At 42.3% G+C, this 23146-nt stretch overlaps 1 protein-coding gene across 7 annotated transcripts in view; it reads right to left on the reverse strand.

Moving 5' to 3' along the window:
• The window catches only part of LOC116938586 (thrombospondin type-1 domain-containing protein 7A-like), a 246240-nt gene that overhangs the window by 184127 nt on the left and 38967 nt on the right, over window positions 1-23146 (reverse strand). The window contains exon 1 of one of the 7 annotated variants that reach the window (XM_076058784.1): window positions 10239-13023. The exons of the other annotated variants lie outside the window; for them this stretch is intronic. The gene's annotated coding sequence lies outside the window, so the exon portion shown is untranslated. Of the gene's footprint in view, window positions 1-10238; window positions 13024-23146 lie in introns of those variants that run through there. 7 annotated transcript variants of the gene reach the window in all.

Genomic DNA, 23146 nt, shown 5'->3' on the forward strand with positions numbered 1-23146 from the left:
ACACGGAATTTCATCGCCGAGGCGATTTTTTGCTTCAACAAAACTCATGAACTTACACATGCTGACGAGTTTTAAAGGGGGAGATCCTTTTGAAGAAATAGATCAATGTGATTTTAGCCCAGGGACTGCCGGTAAATTAATCACAGACTGTCAATGGGGTAGCTCTTCTGTTCGCAATCACCAATTGCCCATTTTTGTTCTCTCTTCATCAAAGGTGAACCAAAATAGACGATGGTTGATAAAGCCAGGGAGTGCTTGCAGATACTACGTAGTACTCTTTGGTTCTATTCGGTAAAGTCACGTAGGTAAAAAATAAAACAACAAAAATCACGACGTTTCGGCCACAACACAAGCGGCCTTCATCAGGTGAAGGGATCAGGCTGTCTCGAGGACAGCACTGGAGAGACAGCCTGATCCCTTCACCTGATGAAGGCCGCTTGTGTTGTGGCCGAAACGTCGTGATTTTTGTTTTATTTTTTACCTACGTGACTTTACCGAATAGAACCAAAGAGTATGGATCCTTGCAGTCACGAAAGCTTTAAATCTAGAATACTACGCAGTGCTTTTGCGATTCAAGTGAATGTGCGGGATGCTTTTGGTATGGGGTTGAAGGCTTAGTAACTTCCCCATAACGTATAACAAACAACCAGTAGACTTCTACTGAGATGTCAACATTGGAGTTGTTTTGTAATTCCACCTAAATATGTGCAGGAATCCACGCTAAATATGGATATATTTAATGTATGTTTATACCTTTACTTTTGTGTTGGCATTGCATGCTGTTAATTTTGTAAAAATCAGTGCAATTTTCATGGAAGACTGATTTTTTTACCAAAGACAGTTTTCACAAGAGATAAGTATATTTGTATGTTTGCATGTTTCAATTATTTCGGACCGTACGTAGCCAACCGTGCTAATTGGAGGTGCTGGGGAAGGACAACAAACTAAACACAAAAAGCGGTTCTAAAGAAATGAGTTTTCAGTCTAGATTTAAAAGTGCATAGCTCCAGTGGCTTCCGAATATCGGAAGGAAGATCATTCCAGATACCCGCAGAAGTGCATCTGAAAGCATGCGATGCAGTGATCGTCTTTGTCCAATGGCTGGCCAAAAGCCAGCTCATTTATGACTTTTAAGCTGGAAATTGCCCTTGGCCAGCAATATGATGAAATGCAGTTTCGTTTTTATATAAAATGGTAAAGGTAATACAGCAAAAACGAATAAGCAAAAGCCAAACTCACAGAAATAAGAAATTCTGCAGATTTTGATCACTTGACAAAATTACATAATGCAAGAGAATGTCATGAACATGTAATAAACTTTAATTATATAAAGTCAATGCTGTGAAAATGTAAAACATAAGTGTTTTCTTGATTACTTCATCATATATAAGTGATTAAAGATATTCTGATACACTATGGGAACAATCAAACAGCAAAAAGAATGGTAGCCCATTAGAGAGCATGATAAATATGATTTGTAAACTATCCGATGAATTCTAAGATCTATGGTTCCAGAAGTTACACTTTAAGAACTCACCACTGCCCTTCCCAGTATAAAAAACAAAGACAGAAGAAGTTCCAGATATCAGACTTAGCGTAGCCACTGCCCTTCCCAGTATAAAAAAAACAAAGACAGAGGAATTGCGATGGATTGTGGCTTCACATGACCATTAGGGATGGTGATGGTGTGTGGAGGCCTTGATTCAGCAGTGGGTAGAAAATGGGCAAATTATGATAAACATATTGATGTTAGGAGTCGCTATATATGGATATAAAGTACTCTTATAAGTGGTAGCAGGTGAGGGTTTTAATGAAATCTCCTTGTCACACTGCAATTTCAAAACCAGCCCTTTGTGATTTGAAATTTCCTAAGTTTGACAGGGAATCTCGCGTCTGGTCCGGAGTAGTCATATATTTGATGCGTGTGCGAAATACTATTTTATGCTTTGTGCCAGTTATGAGTATTGTGCGATGTAAAGGAAGAAATAATGAGCAGTGCATGTCATTTTCGGGAGAGCTGGATCAAAGCAGTAGAAAGGGTAAATTTGTAGTGGCCGCATGAAGGATTATTTAAGAAAGTAATTTTTTTTTTAAAAGATGATATGAAAACATAATGTTGGATAATGAGAAATATTAAAATGACCGGAAATATTTAGCGACTGCATTATTTTTTGCCCATCATGTTTTTTTTTAAATAGTTAAATTAGTAACGCGTAGCAACAAGGCTGTATTAATGTCATTGATTTTTTTTGTTTTGTTCGTGTGACACGTGTAAATAGCACGATGCCTTTTTGGTCTCATTCTCACCTATGAGAAATACCATGGGATTTTTATGCTTCAGGAGTTGATGACACGTGAACAAGCGATTGATTTTTTTTTGTATGCCAAACAGCACAGTAGTCACTGCACATCACAGGTTATATTAACGTTTCCTGATGAAGTAGACGTAAAATGTAGTTGGACATGCATGCAAATATAAAAATTACAGATTGTATAATAATCACCACCCACTCAATCCACTGCTGGATGAAGGCCCTTTTCAAGCATATCACCCCATCTCTCAGATCCTGGATGTCATGGTGATGACGTTGGACGCCTTCATCCAGCAGAGGATATAACATCACTGACAACATTTGCCAAAATGTTTGGCAAAATACATTGGAACAGGCGTGATGAACACCACATGCAAAACCAATTATATTAGCATAATGGCAATAAAGCCAGCAGATTATTATTTGCCCAACACAAGTTCTCAGCCTCTATCTCTTCCCAAATTAACCAGTGTCCCATCTTCCTAAAGCCAGACCATCTGCTTGACTTTCTTTCCGCCACAGGTCTGATGATTAATTTTTCATCGTCTCGCTCAAATGCTGCACTCAAGCATATACACAGCAGCACCCAAGGCATTATAATTAATTGCTTCCCTGTAACGGCACACCTTTGATGTTAAGGGAATGTATTCTCATATTCTGCTATAAAACGTTGCGATTATTACAATTTTCATGATTTATTTGCACTTTGTTGTGAAATGGCGGGAGATAAATCCGATTGCTGTTTCTTTTTTAAAAACATTTGGAGAACGTACTCTTGGTTTTTTTCGGTAAAGTAACGTAGGTAAAATAAAAGAAAACAACTAAATTAAATCACGACGTTTCGGAGGCAACACAAGCTTTCGTCTTCAGGTGGAACAGTCACAGCAAGATAGCAGCAAGACACTTGATGTAGCTATCTTGCTGTGACTGTTCCACCTGAAGACGGAAGCTTGTGTTGCCTCCGAAACGTCGTGATTTAACTTAGTTGTTTTCTTTTATTTAACCTACGTGACTTTACCGAAAAAAACCAAAGAGTATGAATCCTTGCAGTCACGAAAGCTTCAAATCTAGAATTTGGAGAGCGCTTTTTTATTTTAATAAATTATCATTTGTACAAAAACATCTCTCCGTATGTAAGGACAAAAACGCAATTGGTGACGTTACAGGATGTGGCCCTTTACCTCTGCGCCATGCAGAAGAGGTCATTTCCCAAAACGTCGTCTGTTCTATATTTGTGTCCTCTAAGGGCAGTGTTATTGACGAATGTGTTGAGTTTTAGTTTTATTTTAGTGCTTGTGCACCACTGCCAATGCAATTTCACAAAATTAATTTTTATGTATTATTATTGTAAACCAGAACGAGACAGATATTTATAATATTAAAAGTCTAATTACAAATAATGCCCAATAAAATGTCCCTATGAAAGAGAGAACAATTAATTAAGTGTGCAGCTGGAAGTGTGGAAGCCATTTAATTGGGTAGGTCTTTGGTGTTGATTTCCTGGAATCTGTGGGGTTTCTATTTTTCTTGTAGCTGTCAGGTGCGTGCAGCATAACGGTGACATGCAGACATGCCCAAGAGCACTGCAATTGGGTCTTGTCCAAATAAACTGGAGTTCAGTGACATGTTAATGTCATCTTGAGATAGTGCTGGCTGGTAGCAGCTTGGGTGGCGTTACCTGACGTCCCCTCGAGGCTGAATCTTCGCGAGTGATTCTCCATGTGCTCTACCCACGTCTTCCTGTCTGTATATGGCTCCTAGTCTCCATATCCCAGGCTTCATGCCTGTGTCTGTCTCACTCTCGCTCCCACATCACTTTGTCTCACCTTCAGCCGGCATCATTTGCACCTCTTCAACTTTGCCACACTCCACAGCAGATGTGATTTCATGGGGATTAGCTTCTAATTAAGTGAACGGAAACAGATTGGCCACTTACCGTGTAGTTTTATGTTACCTAGCGGTACTCCCAACTCTGACATGCACGCGTGTAAAGCCACATTTCTTCGCAAAAGGGGATTTGATGTAACCAACGGCTCAGCGACTTTATTTAACCCTTTGGAAAATGTCTTTGAAATTACAAAATAAAACTAAAAGTAAATGTCAAAATATGAAAATAGCTTTTTTATTATGATCACTGCATTTTTGTCTGACAATCATATTTACAAGGTATATTCATGAATGCATCTGCATAGGTGACCTTTGTGTATGGCTCAGATTATGTTGGCTTCTCTGTGATTTCCATAAATGTCTCACTAGGTACACAATTAGGCTGCCTGTTTGCATACACAAGAGCTGTCCATGTAATAAATTGTAATAAAACAAGTGCACATTCAAACGACTATCAGTGATGATTTTGAAGATGATGGAATGCTGACATTGTCATGACAACTATGGATGATTGAAACGATTGCTCTTATTATAACGAAAATAAACATGTAAAATAGTCTGTAGTTTGCCCAGAAAGGTATTCTAATTACACGTGATAAGCATGTATACATATTCTTGGTTCTTTCGGTAAAGTCACGTAGAAGGTAAACAATAAAATAATAAAAATATAAAACAATAAAATTCTCACGACGTTTCGACTGCAACACAAGCAATCATCATCAGGTGTGAAAACCACAACAAGAAAATTTAAAAAAAGTGGCGGTTATTTTTAACGTTAGCACCACGGAGAGATTTGACAGTTTGTTCAGATGGACGAGTCCATCTATGTTCGGAAAAGAGGAGGGGGGAGACACAAAATAATGGATGCTGTCTGAAAGCCACCTTAAGCGTGATCAATTAATTAAGACCTGAAATGGTTTATCAAATCCTTCCAATGATTGCTAAGCCAGAATCCATATTCTTGGTTGAAATTGTCTCTGTGTTTGTATATGTGGATAGCCTCATGAACGAATCTCTCATGGTAGCCAGATGGCTTGCAAAGAACCATTTTGGGTCTTAATTGATTGATCACGCTTAAGGTGGCTTTCAGACCGCATCCATTATTTTTCGTCTCCCCCCTGCTCTTTTCCGAACACAGATGGACTCGTCCATCTGAACAAACTGTCAAATCGCTCTCCGTGGTGCTAACGTTAAAAACCCGCTACTTTTTTTCAAATTTTCTTGTTGTGGTTTTCACACCTGATGATGATTGCTTGTGTTGCAGTCGAAACGTCGTGAGAATTTTATTGTTTTATATTTTTATTATTTTATTGTTTACCTTCTACGTGACTTTACCGAAAGAACCAATAATATGAATCCCTGCAGTCACGAAAGCTTTAAATCAAAAGCATGTATACGTTGCATGTTTAACTATGGCATTGTTTAGTTGGCACTCCGTGGTGACAGGATGCTTCCTCGCCTGGTATACAAGTGAGCCGTGGGTTCGATCCCAACCCTGACACCCCATGGTCACGTGGATGGGTTCGATCCCGACCCTGACACCCCATGGTCACGTGGATGGGTTCGATCCCGACCCTGACACTCCAATGGTCACGTGGATTCTCTCCAGGTCCTCTGGTTTCATCCTCCACGTTTAGAAAGATGCGTTTAGATTATTTGGCTGCTACTAAAAATTCCCACGTATGATATAAGCCACGAACACGTGTGGCCTGGTCGCTTCTGAAAAAGAGCTAATCGTTCAGGGAGTTTTATCTGGTAATTAAAAGTTTTTTTAATATATGTATGAGCTACAGAAAAATAAAGCCTGATGATACGATAGGAATATATCCCAACACAATAATTATTGATACATCCAGAATGAGAATGTTCTACAATATGCACTGAACAAGCAAGAACACGAAAAAATATATATACACAATTATTTGACTGAAGATGCATCCTTATTACCATTCAGAAATTACCTCAAAGTGTGTACAGCAAACAATGAATCTGTACAGGTACTAAGCAAGCAGTGGATAGACTCAATTGGTTGTGACCGTGCAAAACTCGGCTCGGAGTGGCCTGAGAATTCAAATAAATAAACACGTCAGTGGGGACGAATCTGGGTGGCTTCGGGGTTAGAGGACTGAGCTGGCATCGCTGAGATCCTGAGTCTGCAATCCAGCTTTCAGCCACCTATTATTAAATCAAATTATCGAGTACAGCCAGTTGATTGTCAGTCCAGTCACTAATGATTGCATACAATAACATCGAATGTGGTTTTCTACATTACTTGGCAAACTTTCCACTCAAAGAATAAAACAGTGGTTTGGCTGCCCCATGCATTGAACATCTTAACGTTGCATGGCAGTTGGGAAAATGCAGCTAGCCCACTTAGTCTGGATACAAGGAATCTCTTGAATAACTGTATTTCGATAACATCTGATTCCACGGGCAGTGACTCTGTCATAGCTCCGAATGGACGCTTCTTTTTCATGACATGGTGTCATAGCATAGGGGCCGTCCATAAATGACGTCACGCACCTAGGGGGGGGGGGGGGTGTCAGACATTTGTGACGAGGGGGGGGTTGAGAAATGTGACGTCACATCAAAATGCACAACTTTAAATAAATATAGACAACACGTTCTATTTAATTAAATATACTTTTTAATAAATGTTTCTCCTACAACATCAGAGTGCAGCGCCACATTAAATACGCACTACAATAACAATAGTTTAAAGCGATTTGAAGCATGTTTTATTTATTTTTTGGGGGGGGGGGCAGAGCTTTGTGACGTCATATTTGAGGGGGGGTCTGAATTTTTGTGACGCCGTGTGACGAAGGGGGGGGGGTCAAAAATCGTCAAAAATCGCGTGACGTCATTCATGGACGCTCCCAAAACTGAAAAAAAACATCAAAATAGAATCCGGAGAAAGGACAACGAATCAGCAAGCGCAGCGGTCGGCGCTCAACGCTTGGCGGTCACAGGGTCCTGCTGCGTCTCTGCGCCGCGTGGAAGGAGGGGAGGAGGATGCAGGTAGGATATGGAAGCGTAATTAGCGTTAAGACCCTGCGTCAAATTGCACTGCTGACTTGGGGCACGCTGCTGCCACGGGTGCGTGGTGAGCAAATCAGATATCAGAGAACAATCTCCCACTATCTCCCGCCGGACACCACACCACAACGACATTCAATCGCCTGTCATCCAACGAGCAATATTGAACTGGGAGGGGGGGCACAGTGAAGGTACCAGCGTGGCTTAAATCCACCCCGTTACCCCCTAATAACAGCCAGCCTTGCTGCTGGCAATGGTTTCCATGCTCGCTGGCTATGAGGTGGCACACATTAATCTCAGAGAGGGGCTAAATGTCAGCCAGGCGGCACGGAGGCTGCATAGAGAGGACTTCTGAATTATTTGCAGAGGATCCAGTGGCTGACTAAATGATTCGATTGCAAACGATATCTTTACACGTATGAGGGAAGATAAAGCATGTAAGTAGACACTTCCTTGGGTTGTGTGGATAAATTACTTTTTGCCAAGGAAGCGACATTTACATTTAAGATACATTGGACAAAGGTGTGCACGACATGTATGATCAAATATAGCAGAATAAGGTGGACGTACAGCTCAGCCACAAGAACGTCGTTCATTTAATGCTATATATATCTCTCTCAGGTCAACCCCACAAATAGGTACTAATTTTATCGACCCCCCATATATTGATGGTGTGCTATGAAGAAGGGCGATTGCCCAAAACGTTGCCTATCATATATTTTTTCCCCTTTTAAGGCAGTGTTCGTGACAACCATGTCGAAGTTTGCCCATAGAATGATGGGCTGAGTTGACCCGTGACTAGAATGTGAACTTGCTTTCCGAGATTTTGAGTTAAGCATCCTAACCAGAGGCACCTGGCGTATATTGTTAGATTTATATTCTACGAATGTGTTTTAGGCTTTCAGATTCATGTGAACATTTAGGAAATCCAGCCTGGATATTATATTATTTGGATAATGCAGATTTTTCGTTTGTTTATGTTTTATCTGAAAATGTGACTGCACTAGAAGTGATATCACTGCCATAGAATCACTTGTGGCTTTACTGCCAAAAGTACTGCGACGAGGCAGAATATTGATCATGCGATGTGACTTTTACTTAAAGCGTTAATATTAAAAAAAATACATTAAAATGACTGTTTTACTGACAGAACTCTAAGCTTAAACTTGTATAGCGATTCTTAAGAGATTACATTTTAGTGCATAAACAATTAAAGGCGTCAACATTTGATACATTTAAATATTAAAATACAAAAAAAACTTTGGCCAAATAACATGAAAATCCAATATCAACATAATGTAATCCTTAAAACTCATTCCTAATACATTCTCACACAAGTCTAAAATAAACTAATTTATTGAGCTTTTTCCTATTGAACAAAGTTGTGAAATACAACAAGTAGCGTGGCGAATGATCCACATTATTGTGGAGTGCCTGGAGTCTGCCACAAAATCAATACAACCTCATTGCGTTTACTTTGCTTCACTGAAGCCAGGCCTCTAATACTTGTGTTGCGGAGCGAGTGTGCAGCGTCGTGGCACACAGACTGAGCGGCAAACACTCCATTTGGCCAGTCATAACAATCTTAACAACAATCCTTGCAGCGGCTTTTGGCTGGCCATCCAACAAAGACGGCCGCTGCGTCGCGCGCTTTCAGAGGCGCTTCTGCGGCCGTCCGGAGGGCTCTTCCTTCCCATATTAGGAAGCCACTGGAGCGATGCACTTTTAAATCTATATTGAAAAGTCATTTCTTTAAAAATGCTTTTTTGTGTTTAGTTTTGCCGTCCTTCCACCACACCTCCGATTAACACGGTTGGCTGCGTATGGTGCGAAAACAAGTTAGACTATGCATACATAACGCGAACTGAACGATACTTATTCAGCCAATCTCGATCTACTGCCATATCAAGGCCTTCCCATGCTCATCTTGATTTGCACCTAGGTGAAGCTCAGCTCCTTGCGGCACTTGATTTCTCGACTCCATTTCCCTTTTGATGATCCCACAAAGTGAGTTTCCACTATCTGCAGCCACGCCACTGAGTTTTAGCCACCAATCGCCACTGCTTTTCGCGTAGCATCCCGCGCCTGTGCCTTTCTTTAGTCAAACGCTGCGTTCAAATGAGGCAGATTCTTGTTTGGTCTACAATCGCGCTTTAGTCTCTTGGAGTAATAAAAAAAGCGTCTCATATTTGAAGTTTCCTGCTCAATTGCGCATGGTGAGTGAGAGAGAGGGGGGGGTTGCTCGTCTCCTGTCTATGGGCTTGAGCCAGCAGTGGTGGAGGTTGAGTGGCGAGGATGAGGTCAACTGTTAACCATTAACTTCCCCACATAGTGGTTACCTCTTTTGATGAACCACCGAGGGATGTCCGACGAGGTATTTTATAAGAAGTAAAAATGCCGCTTACGAGTGACCACACTCGACCACAGATTCCTCATCACTTCAAAAGACAAGGATCCTCCATCTAGCCTTCATAGACTGTGAGGGCAAGTGTTGTTAGCGAGCACATATAAAGGCCAGCACAGCGCACGAAGGGAATGGGTGGCCAGCACCACGCCTGCCCGGCCACCTTTGTCTCCTTAGGTGACGATGTTTACACAATCTCACGAGGTTCATATTTGAGGCTGAGCCGACGTAGGGGAGGCCCAGGACAGGTTTAGATCATTAATCGGCACTGGTGTTAGTGCCTGTTGAGCGGGAATCAAACTAGAGTGCGTGTATTAACGTACATAAATTGGGCTGCATAAACGTGTACAAGAACGGAAGAAAATGTATTTTATTTACAACAAAAAACCGTGCATCTTTGTCTTCGTGCAAGGTTACCTATGGATCATCCACACGGCAAGGGGTGATGGGGAGCCACTTGCTCCCTGCCCGCACGAACATGAGCAAATTTGACCAATGTAGGACCTTGCAGAGTCACCACATTATCCCCTGCAGAGCCTCCTGGCCGCAGATTCCACATCTCCCCCCCCCCAACCCGTAACGCTCTCCCCACTACTCACCCCTTGTACACGCCAGGGAAACCAATGTGCTGCTCCTCCCTTTGCTCGTCAGTCTCGGCGCCGATAAAAGGCACTTGCACGCAGGCAGCCATCCCAGCTTTGAAAGCACCAATCTGTTCCCAGGTGCTCCATTTCATCTCAAATCCACGTACAGCCGGGGCTTGCGCAGCCACTCACCTCTGGCCTAATGTGATCACGGAAATTAACCCCGCACGGACACAGCATCGCGCCGCGATGCCTGCGCCCGATTTTTGGAGCTGTCAGACGCGAGAGTAGAATAAAAAAACAAATTTAGAGGCCACAAATATTACACGGGAGTGCCAAACATGATTGCCTTTTGCCTCCTGACACATCTGTACGGAAAGCAGACCTTTCGTTACTTTTAAGACTCATGCTCAGGATTAAACGAAGGTTCTGAAAAACGAATTAAAGAAAAAAAGTGTGTAATGAGCTAAGAATGCTACAAGTCCATCGCGATGATGCCTGTTTAGAGAAATGGAAATTGAGCAATTGCAAACGTGATAAATGGATTGCTGCGTCTCTCCTTTTGACTACCCTGAGACACTTTGCATGGTAATGTAATATGTTGTATGTAACTAAACCTCCCAGGACAGGAGACAAAGCCATTTAAAAGAAAAAGGTGATGGGGTGGCAGAGTCAGGCAATCTTCTTTTTATTTTTTTTACCCGTTGGCTTAAAAATTACTTTCAGAGGTATTTCTTCTTGAAAGAGACACATTTCTCTCTGACAGTGGCCCATAAATTCTGCAGTGGACCTTTGTGGAACGACAATACAGACATTCTTAAGGGTGGACCAAAACTTGTATTTCACAGTCATGTGTAGTCACTTTGATAAGTACCTTGACTGATCTTGTGGCAGAACAATTTCCGCGAAAGGGCAGAATAAAGGGAAGGTGATAGCATGCTTTGTCTATTATTTATTGAACTGCTTGTGTGCCTGCTTATCATTTACTTATTTAATTTGCCCGAGCTAGAGATCATGTCGATTTTCTAATTTTCTGTTTACCATTGGTTTCACTTTGTTTGAATGGTTTTAAGTCGATTTTTTTTTGTTTAGGTTTACCAACATTATATATATTTTTAAAGTTAACTAAGATTGTATTTATAACAAAATATTTCTGTACAGCCATTCATATGCAATACATGACAAACATGTAGAATAGGTACATAGTGTTACATTATTACTGCTATTGTAATTGTTTTGGCATTTTTTGTCTATTTTAAGATCTATATATATTTTTAATCATTTTATTTTTTTCATAATGTGCAGAGGCAGATTAAATATTTAATGAAGCATCACAATGTATACGCTCCAGAACTCACCTCTTATCACACGAGATTCATTTTATCGTCAGACAAATAAAAGTGCCTGAAAAAAACATAAAAGATCTCTGCTGCTTGAGAAACAAGTGTATGCACAGCATTAATGAAATCAAGGAATAGTGACTTCAAGAGTTATTATCCACGGCTTTAAAGGAACCACAACCCAGCAAAAGCATAGTAGTGTGTTTCGTCAACATGTGTTACATTTCCTCCAGTTGTCTCAGCATTTTTTAAAAGTGCGACTAAAATTGTAAATCAATAAACTTTGAACAAGAAGAATGCACTACTCAATGTTACTGTTCTCGCTGCCAGACCTTTCACCAGACCCTGCTGCGAATGTCTTAGCCGGAGGCAGGGTCGCGCACACTCTGCAAAGACAAAGTTCCCCCCGTATAGCCTGAACAGACTGTTGGGGCAAGTGCTGTCAGAAAATACCGATGAAGGTCGGCAAGGGACTCGAGGTGGTACGTGTTAGCACCACTTCCGGCTGCTGTTCGTCTCCCTCGTGGTCATGTTTACACAATCGCGCCAGGTACTTCATTTGAGGCCAAATCGACCTCGGGAAGGACCAGGACTGGTAGATAACATCGTTACTTGTGATGGTCATGAGCGAGAATCGAACTTTGATCGCTGCGTTCGTGGTGCACCACACTGGCCACTAAACTACCACTCCCCAAACAAAAAAAACACTCGCAATGTGGCTCATGAGAAAGAAAAACAGATCACAGATAACCTCCGCCACTACTCCACGTGCCTCACACTCTGTGTACTGGCTCGAAAGCACCAGCTGCTCCTCCGCCCGTCTGGCAAATTAAAATAAGTTTACGTGCTGCCGTAGCTCCAGTATTTTGTCTTCCTGGTACATTGTGTATTCTGCTATAAAATCTCACCGTTAAACAGGTACAATACAAACTTGATTTGAAGCTTTCGTGACTGCAGGAATTACACTTTGGTTCTTTCGGTAAAGTCAGGTAGAAAGAAAGTAAATAAAATCATAGAATACGACGTTTCGATTGCAACACAAGCAACCGTCATCAGGTGTGAATGAATGAGAAAACTTGGAAATGTAATGCAATACAACACAGAGAGTCGGCTAACACAACAGTCAACACCCTACCTGGTTGATTACGTTCTTCCAAAGATTTGCTGCTCGCTAACAGCACCTGCCACAAACGTCTGTAAAAGCTATACGGGCGGGGGGGGGGTTTGTCTTTGTATGCAGTATGTATAAATACACCTATATATTAATATACACACAGATTAATGATCAACATTTAGAAATGACAACTGCACAAGATAATAACGTTAGTCTATAGCAGCTGTGGTAGCACCTTGTCCTTTGTGATACATGGTTGTGCAGCACTTTTGCGTAACCCCCTGCAGTAAAATATACAGCGACCCACATTGTAATCTACCACACTGTCATTATAAATGATGTTGCAACAGCAGGTTGTGAATATTGCTTCTCGAAATCTGCAATACACGTTCTCAGGGAAATGTGTCTCCTAAAAATATTTTGTTTTCCAAAATCCAAGCCATATTTGTACATGTGGCAGTCTTGTCTCATAAACATAATTTTAATTTAAAAAAAATGTACAGCCATTGATGAAGGCCTATCCCCTTCTGTGTCAATTGTGGGGTTATTTAACCATACTTCACCACATTGTATGGGAAGGCAAAGCATTGAGGGGGTGGGCAGGACTGTTTCAGATTTATCGCTGATGTCAGCCATGGCTGGGAATCAAACTCAGGGCAGTGTCCTCACCATTATGTCACTGCTCCTCCAAAACAAAAATGCATTTGTTTTGTTAATGAAATAAGACTATTTCTCCAAAAATGTTTACCATAATAAAATGTTACAGATGTAGTGGAGTAGGAAGGTGCGTAGTGGAAACAGCGTGATTACGTGATAACACAGACAGTACGGGTTATGTTGGGTCAGTCTGTAGCGAAGGCAAATACAGTACAGGTTATGTGAGGGCAATTAAGCTCGGAGAGCCCAGGACGGCTGTGATTGGTTGGTGCTGTTGCCAAGGCTGGAGGGGCGTCTTGAAGTCTGGCGAGGTACAGGTGTAGGGTCACGCGTAATTGGGGAGTAATGAGAGCGGGGATAAATTGGGGGGTCGGCAATTGGAGCGGGGAGTTGAAGTTGGAGAGCTTGGAGTGAACAGGGGGAATTGAAGTTGGAGTCAACAGCGGGGAGTTGAAGTTCGAGATCTTGGAGTGAACAGGGGGAATTGAAGTTGGAGTCAACAGCGGGGAATTGAAGTGTGGAGAGCTTGGAGTGAACAGGGGGAATTGAAGTTGGAGCCAACAGCGGGGAATTGAAGTGTGGAGAGCTTGGAGACAGAGAGTTGGAGGGACAGAGTTTAGGGGAGACGGAGTTGGAGACGGAGCTCGGAAACAGCGTAGCAATAGCGAAGTTGAAGAGAAGCAGCCAGCGGTGGAGAGAGCATAGCGATAGCGGAGCAGAAGAAGAGAAGCAGCCAGCGGTGGAGAGAGCGTAGCGAAAGCGGAGCTGAACAGAGACGAAGCAGTTAGCAGTGGAGAGAGCGTAGTGACGGTGATAGCGGAGAGCAGAGACGAAGTAGTTAGCGGTGGAGAGAGCATAGTGACAGTGATAGCGGAGAGCGGAGACGAAGAAGTTAGCGGCGGAGTAAGGGAAGTGATCGTGGGGAGTGGAGAGACAAAGGTGGCGAGCGAGTCGAGTGAAGCACGGCGAGCGAGCCGTGGCGACATGGATGTTGTGAAGTATTGAGGACATGCGGAGAGTTGTAAATAAAGCGGTGTTCGAAGAAAGACAAAAGTTGTCCGAGTGAAATTGAACACTACACAAACACTGAACATTTTAAGGCTATAAATGAAGCCCATATATTTAAAACACACGCTTAAAAAATTACCTTAATCACACTTAAACATCGACCTGCCTCTAATGTTTCCACCAAGCATGACTAAAATCTTATTGAATATTTGCAAAACGGAAAAAAACAGGACATTTGATAGTGCCATTTTCTTTTTTGCCAATGGCAGTATTTAAAAATGCAATTGGGTACCTTTTGTAGACAAAGATTTGGGGCCTGATTTCAAACTTCGCTGTCATTCAATTTCCTTCCATTTATATGGCACTTTTTAAACACAAGTGGTTGTGTACTTTTATGTGCCGCTTTGTTAAGCCGACTGATGAAGGAAACACTTTGATTGTCGTCGTTTGCCTTCTCTGAAAATGACTGTCTCGCAAGGAACAAAAGGCGTAAAGAAATCAATATCAGCTTGTCTGCTCTATGTAGATCACGACCATTCATGCGAGTTGTGTCGGGGATGTTCTCCGATTAGGAGAGTGAAGACTCTCACAACTGAATTATTATTATTGACAAATCCGAGATCACGAAGTCATGGCCAAAGTCGTTGGATGCCACCGCTAGTTCGCCATCACTTTCTCCCCGCCGCCACAACCACGACGACATCCGAGATCTGTCCTAACGGTGTAATCATAATAATACAAATGTACAATGTTACAAAATGTCAACAGTGCACCTAGAGCTCCTCAGAGGAGAACAGTAGAATGTGTTTCTTGCAGTGATGGAATAGATTCTCAAATAAAATGCTTGCGTGCACAACTAAAATCAAGCATTCACAGTCTCGAAAAGGTGGACCCTTTAATTCCTGCCACAAATTTAAAACATTAGTTTGAACAGTACAGCATAGCATGCATACTCACCACAGCATAACACCGCATGAATTAAAAGACATTCCGGGAGGCATGGCGCACCTCCTTCCAAGGCTATTTCAAGAATGTAATTTTTTAAAAGACGTTTAATTTCGAGAATGGCGATTCCCTAAAAAATCTACTTCAAATTTTGATATAAAGCTTTCGTGACTGCAGTGATTCATATAAATCTACTTCAGTTTCAGTTTATTTATTTTGGTATAGCCCTGTGAGCCATTCGGCTCTTGAATCGGGTGCAACCGCAACAAACAAAAAACAAAAACACGAGCAAGAAAACATCTTAAAGTGACTATGTGACTGTGCAAACAGAAAATCCATGAAAAAACAGCAAAATATTCCTGAAAAAAGCACCGTACACCAACGCTGTGTGCAAAAAATCCCAGTGGGATGCAAGTCAAACAACAACAACGACAAGAAAACTTAGATTAAGGCCATCAGTCTAACTCCGTACTACAACAAAACAAACATGTCCAAACCAAAAAAACGTTTTCGAAATCACCAAAAAATAAAGCCATAATTCTAACGTAACAGTGATAATAGGGACTGTGACCGAATTTTTACAATAAACTACATAAATAACACGTAACACCAAATCCTAGAGCCATAGCTGGCTGCATGAGTTACTCCACAATTTTATACAGTAATACCCCGGTTTACGTTGTTTCTTAAATACGTTGTCAACTGTATTAATACCACGACCCGATTTGTGTCGCCTCAACCAAAAACTTTCGTCGCCGCCAGCATTATCCGTCCATTCTCATGTCCATCGCCCCAGCCTTCAACGCCCCCACCTACCCTGCAAATCGCTTTGATCTACCTCGTTTCGATATTCGATGCACATTTCAGGAACGCATCCCCGATGTAAACCGGAGTATGACTCTTTTATACTGTATATTACGACCAGATGCAATAGGTTCAGGAATTTCATCCTTATTTTTTTTTGTCTGAGCAAAATTTCACCGGGGAGATGGAGCCATAGAATGTGGTCATGTGAAGGTGCTCAGTGGATTGTTACACCGCAGGGCCAGGATAGGTGGTGACGGCTTGAGGAGTGCTCATACAGCAGTGGATTCATCATGGCAGATAATGACTATGGACTTATCTTTTTTTGCTGTTTCTGGATGTGAATGTGTTTTTGGTTTGTACTCTGTTAGCCCCCAATTAAAATTGTCAAAACGAATACAAAGAAGACACAAGCGGTCTACCACACCTACTTTTGAAGATTGAAAGGAAACAAATATTTACAAGTATGAGAATATTAAAAGTTCATGGGACTTCACATACATATTTTGGCATTACTTTAGTTTTCTACAATACACTTCATTATCCTAAATACAGGACTGCACTTGTTAATTATAATAAGTCTGTAGACGTATATCATTCAAAGCAACCAGAACAGCCAAGGAGGCTGCATACCCCTTCCAGCCTTCGGTAATAGCTTGTATCAGCAAAGCTCAGCGCACCTTATTATAGTCAGAATATCGAACATTTGCCATCTTCAATTCACTGTGACAAACACGGCCAGAGAAAATAGACGAGCCCATGAAAAAGTGTAGAACCGCCAGAAATAGCTGTTAACTCTAAAACATTGGAATACAACACACACGTATACATTTCAAAAGAAGATATATATACACACCTTTCAAATATTTGAAGCATGAATAATAAAATACACAATGTGAGAAATGGGCAGGGGAGATGGGCCGGAAGGGGCAGCCCGCGATGGGAACAGCTTCAATACAAGACACAGCCCCCGTCAGACGTGCGGGTAAGAGTTTCCAACGTCTATGCCAGCTTTACCAACCGTTTTGTAAATTCCATGCCCTTTTGCATGTATTAATTCCCTACGCCTCTCGGTCAGTAGCATTCGGGCGGTAGGAATTTCGTCTCAGCAGGAGTATCCGTTAAGTTGGATTCCAGTGATGGGGCTCTTAATGCAGAGGATACTCAATGCATCCACACGTCGGCTCTCGCCACCCACGTGATTAAATGAAAAATTAATTACAGCCCCCCGTGTGTGCCAGGTCATTGCTTTCCATGGGTCGCATCAAGGGCTCACACAGTCGTTGCAGTGCCGCTGATTTGCTTACACCTGACCGGAGTGTGATATCAGTGCCGTGATAAAATTATGACTTAATACAAAGGCCATGGATGCTGCAGAAAATTATCGTCCCTGGCTGTGTCTTGTTACACACCGCCTTGCACACGCATCATTAGGCGTCAGGATTTTATTAAAAAACATATATATAAATATATTTGCACTTGGGTCGCTGAAAACTAAACCTTCAATCTCCGCTGTGATTACTGCAGCAGTGGTTAAAAAAGAAGTTTAAGACTCTAAACACCAGCATTATATTACGTTTTTATTAATAAATATGAAGAACAATAAATGTTGCTGGGGGCAGAGCGGTAGAATAGTGGTTGTGCACTACACTATGAACCTTGTGACCTGAGTTCGGTCTATTCCTGGTCACAGCTAACATAAGTGCCAGGTGATATCTGAGCTGGTCCTATTTCCAACACCTTCCCCAACCCACATTAACCAGTATGGAGCAGTAGGGTAAAACAACCTCCACAACAACGAATAGGGGGTGAGGAAATCCTTCATCCAGCAATGATTTGAACAAAGGAGCTGTGCATTATTCACGAGTTTCTCATTTGGTCAACGAATGTCGAATTGCTTTTGCAGTGTTTTGAGGATGATTTCTTTAATCAAATATTCTGTTTACAGATTGAGACTATATAATAATGATAATAACATGCCACTGTTGTATTATTTCATCGAAACCCATGATGCGTTTAAAATACCGCTCGTGTCCCAACACCAACCAAGGCCAATCGGAGCTCTCGCCTTTTATCCACTACAAAGCAGTCAGACTGATATTCCCAAAAACAACAAAGGTGCGTTGAGTGTGGGTCTTATGGACAGTGAAGGAATCGCGTTGGTGAGAGCGGCATTAGGCAGTGGGTGAGTTGAAGGGGTCCCCCCCCCACAGAGGCAGCTTCTCCGAGTGACTGCTGAGGCACTCACGTCAAGTTCTAGAGGTCATTGCTGCCAAATGCAATAACGTGCCATCACTTCCTTCCCGCAGCCAGATTTGCAACAGTTGACACCTGACCTCCAAGGTCTCGTGTCACGTATGGACGTCAATACTCGGGGTGTGGCTCCTGGTGGCCCTTCCTCTCCACCACATTCGGCGGTGCCGCCAGTTGTACCCGTCCTCGTCTCCCGAGTTCGCGTCCTGGCAGAGCTAGTGAAAGGTAACGGAGGCAGAGGACGACCGAGTAAGGGATGGGCTGATGATGGAGTGCGAGGTTCCATATACGAATGGAGTGGAATTGACAAGAAAACGTCACCAACAGATGGAATATCATGATGATGATGATGGTGGTGGTGATTGTAATTACCGACAGTGGAGGACTCCTGCTGCTGCTGGCAATAGTTTGGGGGGGGAGAGAGAGAGAAGGGTCACACGTGGGAGCTGGATTTCAAAGAGGAGCCAGGTTATATTGTGTTGCCTAGCAGCAGCCATTTTAATAAGTGTCAATAAAAAGGACGCGGCTCTTGTTTTTCGGTGGCTGAAGCAGCACTCAATCTGCACCACAAGGAGAGCTGATAATACAAAGACAAAGATCCCCCATATAGCGTTAACAGACTGTAGGGGCAAGTGCTGTTAGCGAGCACCCGGGTCGCCAGGTTCATAGCGCAGCACGCTAACTGCTGCACTATCGCTCCCCATACGTACTAATACGTGTACACACAGGGCTTATTTTCCTCATGGGCATTCGTGGCACATACTGCACGCACACACCGCTTGTTATTTAAGCAAACACCTGGTTGGGGTTGGACCCTTCTGCTTGGTAAAAGCTGCTTGCTGTAATATGCCAAATCACTGTTTCACTGACAGCAATCGAAGGGTGTAGCCCGATGTAGGTTTTTTGCCATCGAATTGCTGCTCTCTCTCTCTGTGCTGCATATTAAGGAAGCAAATGTGCATCGACTCATCGACTATTTGAGTCGTATTTTTTGTTGTTGTAAAACACTCGTGTGACGCCTGCAGTCATGAGAAGTCCTACAACGTGGAAAAAAAAAGAATCGTATTCTTTGAATAGAATTGCGACCGCACAATAAGTAACGAGTCATCTTATTTCGATGGAGAGGTACCAGGCAAGGCCCACTGAGCCATATAGCTCTTTTTCAGAAGTGGCCTGGCCACAAATGATAGCTCTACAAAGTGGCTTATCACGTGTAAATGTATAGCAGCCAAATACTCTAAACGCGTGTTTCAAAATGTGGAGGGAAAGCCCGGAGGACCCCGTGAAGAGTCCACACGACCACGGGAAGAGAGACACACAAACTCCAAATATACAGCAGGTGTCAGGATAGGGATTGAACCCATGGCCTCCTGAATACCAGATGATATAGTTAACATCGCGCCGCTACTGGCCGATGTGCCTCACACAAAAAAATCTCCAGAGCCTACTATTTAGAGGGTATTTGGCCTACTTTTCCATGCTGGCCGAGACATCTTGGAAGAGGTTGGAGTGCCCACACTTTGCCCCACCACGTGCTCGACCGTGACGTGTACCTATTTACACTGTTTGGTTGGACACGGGTGGGGGGATTAAGAAACTCGCACAGTTGATTTAACTGCCACACCAACGTATCAAACGGGTGACCTCTAGATGGCTAGACCAGTGTACGAACCATGGTGGCAACTATGTAGTTTTGTTTAATCTGCAGGAAAACTGTCGAATTTTGTATTTATGAAACATTATTTGATCTTAGAAGCCGCCGGGTTGATTGCCACTGGCTCGGGGCGTTCATTTGTGAATTATATTTTTACAAACATTGCGCCCTGAAATTCTGCCCAATAAATCACCAAGACCGTGCTGTAGTAACTGATCCAGGTCCCCCTGGTGTTGGCCAAATCATGTTCAAAGGAAAGAGATGGGTGGAGGTGCCTCGTGATTTTGGTGGTGCTGGGTGCAGCCTCTCAAATGTAGCTTGTTTTGCCTGAGGCTACTCCTTGCCAGCACGAGTCCATTTCCCATCACCCAGAACCGAGTTTGAGCTGAATTATCGCACAGTGTACCCCCTCCCCCCCCCGAAGCATTAACAAAGTCGAACAAGATGAATAATGGATTGAACAACTAACCCAGTTGATGCGCGTTATCCCTCCCCGACTTTCTAGCTTACCCTTTTTGAAAACAGCCTTGCTATTTTACTCAATTACTCTCTTTCACTTGCTTCTTGTAACAGATGTGTTGCTTCCTTTACTGGTGGCGGGGGGCATTACCCGAGTGATCTCAGAGCCCCCCCAACGCCAACAGCACACCAGACAACCCGCGAATCCATACATGGCACGGTGACGGGAAAGTGCGTGTTCTATTACTAGGTGTTTAGTCTTTCTACATGTATCAAGGATAATTAGAAAACGTCGCTTAAATGTCAAATATATATACACAAGTGAATGAAGTTTGTAATGCGCTTTTTCGTTGATGGTACATAATGCAGTTGTTGTGCAACACCTCTATGCACCTATTTTATCCCGCTTTGCTTTTGTCAGCCGTGTAATTTGGCATTGAGGCAATTAGGGAAATTTATTGGAGGTGGTGCAAAAATCAATGCGGAAGTAACTGAATTATTGATATCGCACTTATTGCGTGAAATATCGTTTTTGTCGGGCACTTCAATACAAAGAGAGTGGTAAAAAGTATATTGCATTTACTTTTTGGAATCCATGAAAAAATCCAGATAATTATATTTGTTGTGTGGCTAAACATTTTTTTAAACAATCGCATGACTTGTAAAATATGCCGGCACCAGGTTTCTCAGGCTGACTCTTCTGTTTCATTAACATCGCCCAAACATTTTGTAAAAAAAAAAAAACACGCCTCAAAAAATACACTTCGCAAAATCTGTCCAATTATATAATTGTAATTGCCGTTCTGCTCTCTTGCTACATGAACGCTTGCATATTCTACGTCATTAAAGCAAAGTAGGTTCTAATTAGGGTTGAACGATGCCTTGAAAACAAATTTTCATGAATCTTGCGCTTTTCATTGTTACGGGAGTTTCTCGGTGAGCGGTCTAACCGTGCCACGCCCGGCGCTAAGAGATATCACCGGCCAGTGACTGCAATCGCAGAAGACGGTTCTTTGTAGAGCCACCCCCTGGGCTAATGCTGCTTCCGATTGCCCGAGAGCTCCCAGAAACCACGCTTCCAATACCTGCCAGGCCAGATGGCCGGACATGATAAAATCAATACGTCCTTCCCTCCACTCCCAGCGTCTCACATTACCCTCATAAATATCTCAAAAATAAAGGCTGATTGAGCAACTGGATATGCCCAGAGCAAACCGATAGCTTTCAAGCCTTTGCGCCTCATGAAGGCAACATCAGAGGACAGGGCAAAGCATTGCGAAGAGCGACACGCTCAGCGTTTAAGATGTTAAACGAATTCGCAATGTAATTCTTGTAAAGTACGTACTTACAATATACAAATCTAATCCTTTTGACAAAATATGGCACCGAAGCAGACTCGATTATCAAGTTAACGCTAATACTTTGTAACAAGAGGCACAGACAGCACTCAAACTCCATTACCTTTTCATAGGGAGTTTGTTTTTTTGCTATACCGTCTGTGTGTGAGTTGCATGGTTCAATTTTAAACTGTATTTTTTTAAAAATTCTGGTCAATATCGCTTCGACACTTGCACTCATTTGAATTAAAATCGGTGGCGTTCATGTTCATAAGAAGGAAAACGAATTGCGCAATCATCTGTATGGCTATTTTAAAATGGTATTCATAAACCTTTCAATCAAGACTCTTTACAAGCGCAAAAAAGTAACATGGATATTTCACTCAAAAACATGATAGGAGTATTTTTCTTGTTAATTATTACCTGCTTACTGAAAATTAGGGCAACAGAAATGAGTTTGAACATCTGTTTGCTTGGACTGCGATTAGCCAAAGCTCTGGCTCCCACAAGCGAATGCAGCGACATCTACCATATACGCCCTAAAATAACAGAATACGTTTGCGGTTAACCGAGTTACTGTATCCGGAACGCGAGATTCAATTTAGATGCCTCAGCTCTCTGAGGGGTATAAACACACGTGAATTATTTCAATGTTAACATCTAGTCCCACAAACGTTTGCAATGTTTTACTGTTTTCACGAAAGAGCTGAAAATTAGAATCTCACTGCACTGAATCTGGCCTAGGGCATTGTACTCCCATAACAGCAAACACGCAAACGGGGAAAGCATGCGGTCATTCGCAGATGGCCAGACACCCTTGGAATGGGCTCTCGGCAAGGCAGGCAATTGGAGTCATGGTCAGATACGAAACTTCCAAATTTTATTATGGAGCGAGGCAAGAGCACTTCATTAATCAGTATATGCAGAAATCAGATTAGGACATTACGCACTGCAGTAATCTGTTATTGACGAAACAGCAACATGGAGTATTGTATGGCCCTTCCTGCCAAAAAACTGTATATATAATATATAGGCTCTGTGTATTGAATGTGCTTTCTGTTGTCCTGCATTGATCACTTCACTACGTGTGTTTGTGAATACAGTATTCCCTCGTTATTTACGAACTTGCTATCCGTAATTTTGACTGCCTGTGAATCGCATCTGGAACTCTACACGAGAGAAAGAACGTGATGAGAGATAAAGTGATGGGAGAGAAAGTGATACGATAGATATGACAAAGATATCGAGAAAACTTCTCGAAGCTTTAGAAGCATCTGCAGATGTTGCGCGTACGATATTTGTATGGCAATATCATTATCCACTAACTATTGCTAGCTATCAAGAGCATCTCT

The sequence above is a fragment of the Petromyzon marinus genome, chromosome 4, assembly GCF_048934315.1.
Source record: "Petromyzon marinus isolate PM22_M1 ecotype Great Lakes invasive population chromosome 4, UKy_Petmar_22M1.pri1.0, whole genome shotgun sequence".
NCBI classification, from domain to species: Eukaryota; Metazoa; Chordata; class Hyperoartia; order Petromyzontiformes; family Petromyzontidae; genus Petromyzon; species Petromyzon marinus.